General features: G+C 45.6%; 1 pseudogene; it reads right to left on the bottom strand.

The window, feature by feature from the left end:
* Nucleotides 1-2,272: 2,272 nt before the first annotated feature.
* Nucleotides 2,273-2,391, bottom strand: LOC127943634 (uncharacterized; annotated as a pseudogene).
* Between the last annotated feature and the right edge of the window lie 109 nt (nucleotides 2,392-2,500).

Genomic DNA, 2,500 nt, shown 5'->3' with positions numbered 1-2,500 from the left:
CTGGAATTAATAACAAAAGGAAAAAAATATGAGTGGGAGAGTTTGGCTGAAGCCATCAATGCAGTGGGATCTGAAAGTCGCACTGTAAATGAGCTTAAAAAGAAATGGTCTGATATAAAGGTGGACGTTAAACGGAGAACTGCTGCGCACCGACAAAGTGTGGGCAGGACAGGCAGTGGTAAAGGGGTCGATGAACTTACACCCTTTGAGCAGAGAGTTGCCTCAATTATGGGTGACACTTTACTCTCTGGAGTAGTATCTTCTGCTGTGGGAGACTCCGATTTACAGGATTGCGACGAAGGTAACCAATTTCTCATTTGTTTTTACTTTGGTACATATAGCGTACCTATATTTCATTGTCAAATGCATTCAGTGTAGCGAACCAAAAGTATACACCAGAGATTTTACGGATCCATTTCATTTATTGCAAATGTGTGTGCCCCTTAAAAATGGAACGTACTTAAATTACAGTTAACATTTGCCTTTTTATTTAGACCCATATGGCGCAACAGCCGAAACATCCACTTCCCAGGAGGGGCACCCGGAGTCCGCCCCCCTGAGCAGCCAGCGCCCACTGTGCCCAGCGTTTCCAGTGCTCTCCACAGTGCTGACGCCCGTCCGTCTGGTCGCGTCTTGACACATGCTGTTTTGGAGTCACAACAGCAAATCATTATGGCCATCGGGGAAATTAACAGTCACCTGAAAAATATCACTGACGCACTCACAGACATAAGCCACTCATTAAAGGAATTGGTCAAAAAGTGAACTTTTGTCTCTGATTACCATTTATATTGTCGCAATCACATGTTGGCGGGCATGAACGGCTTGTTGGTTGGGCTGCACATAAATTGGTCCTGGGTCGGGGTCATCTGGCGGTGCTGCCACCTCACCAAGTGGTATGCCATGCCTATGCGCGACATTGTGCAGCACACCACAGGTCAGCACAATGCGGCACACCTTGTCAGGGCGGTATAACAACATCCCCCAGTCCTGTCAAGGCAGCGCCACCGACATTTCAGCTGCCCAATCGCCCGCTCTACAACTGAACGAGTGCGAGAATGGGCATTATTGTATCTGCGCTCTCGGTCAGTTTGTGGGTTGGTGAGGGGGGTTAAAAGCCACGTCTTTAGTGGATAACCGCGGTCTCCTGAAGGGTTAATTAATAATTATATGCAAAAAAAAAAAAAAAAAAAACTACAATTAGATAGGATCATAACTTTAAAGGCACTTACCAAGAAGCCACCCATCACGCACCCTGCCAGCTTGGAGCCTCATCCCAACCATGCTGTTTGTAAGGATGTATGAATCATGGGTTGACCCAGGCCACCTTGCCACAATATTTGTTAGGCGCATTTGTGCATCACATGTTATCTGCACATTTATTCAATGGAAATGTTTCCGATTCACATATGCAAATTCTTCTTCAGATGGCGCCTTTATAGCAATGTGTGTGCAGTCGATCGCTCCGATAACATTAGGAAAACCGGCTATCGCTGCAAATTGCATTTTAATGTTTGGCTGGTCAACTGCATCATATGGGAACCTGATATACCTGGTAGACATGCGGATGATTCCGTCCCATACCACTGGCATTGCCCGGCTCAAAGACGACTGGCTTATTCCTGAGCGGTCTGCCAGTTCCCTTTGGAAAGAACCAGTTGCCAGGAAACCAAGTGTTGTCAGCACCAGCAAGGGAACGGGTATTGCGTGGCTCCTCATTGTCTCTCTCTCTAGATTCGGACCCAACTCAGCACAGAGCTCCAAGAGGACAGCCCTTGGAAATCTGAAACGGCTGATAAGCCAGTCATCATCCTGGGCCAGAAAATCATTGTGGTCCCTAAAAACTCGTTCTCTTCTGATTCTGCCATTAGCAATGTCCTCTAATAAGGCCAACGCTGCCATTGCCATAGACTAAGGGTTGTTTCAACCGTTATGCTTTTATATGTTCTTATTTAATTGCATAATTTATATAATTATAAAAAGGCTCGTGTGACAATATATGTCAATTATTTTATAAATTGCAAATTAATTGCAATGCTTCCCACAGGTGGTGGTGCGAGACTTGTAGAACAATTTGTTGTGTAATGTTTGCAACTTCACTTTATTGCCTGTAAGAGTCGCCAACGGACAAAAACAATGAGAAATGAACGTACGCCAGACATGAAATTGGCTTGGAGGAACGCACATTCTTGCGTTAATTTCACTGTTAGTACATCCGACAGTGAGCGTGAAAGCTGGCGTACGCAAAGTTTTTGTGCGGACGCAAGGTTGATACATGAGACCCCTGGTATTCCCAGGCAGTCTCTCATCCACGTACTAACCAGGCCCAAACCTGCTTAGCTTCCGAGAGCAGACGAGATCGGGAATAGCCAGGTTGGTATGGCCGTAAGCGAAGACTGCTGCAAAGAGAGGGCTATTTAAAGACCAGCCCATCTAATCGGCAGTACATTATATAAGTAGGAAAGAAAACCCAAAACCTTAAAGCACCTGGTATTCCTAG

The sequence above is a fragment of the Carassius gibelio genome, chromosome A22 (genome assembly GCF_023724105.1).
Source record: "Carassius gibelio isolate Cgi1373 ecotype wild population from Czech Republic chromosome A22, carGib1.2-hapl.c, whole genome shotgun sequence".
Lineage (NCBI taxonomy): Eukaryota > Metazoa > Chordata > Actinopteri > Cypriniformes > Cyprinidae > Carassius > Carassius gibelio.
Note: the sequence above shows the minus strand (reverse complement) of the source record. Positions and strands in the feature narration are given on the sequence as shown.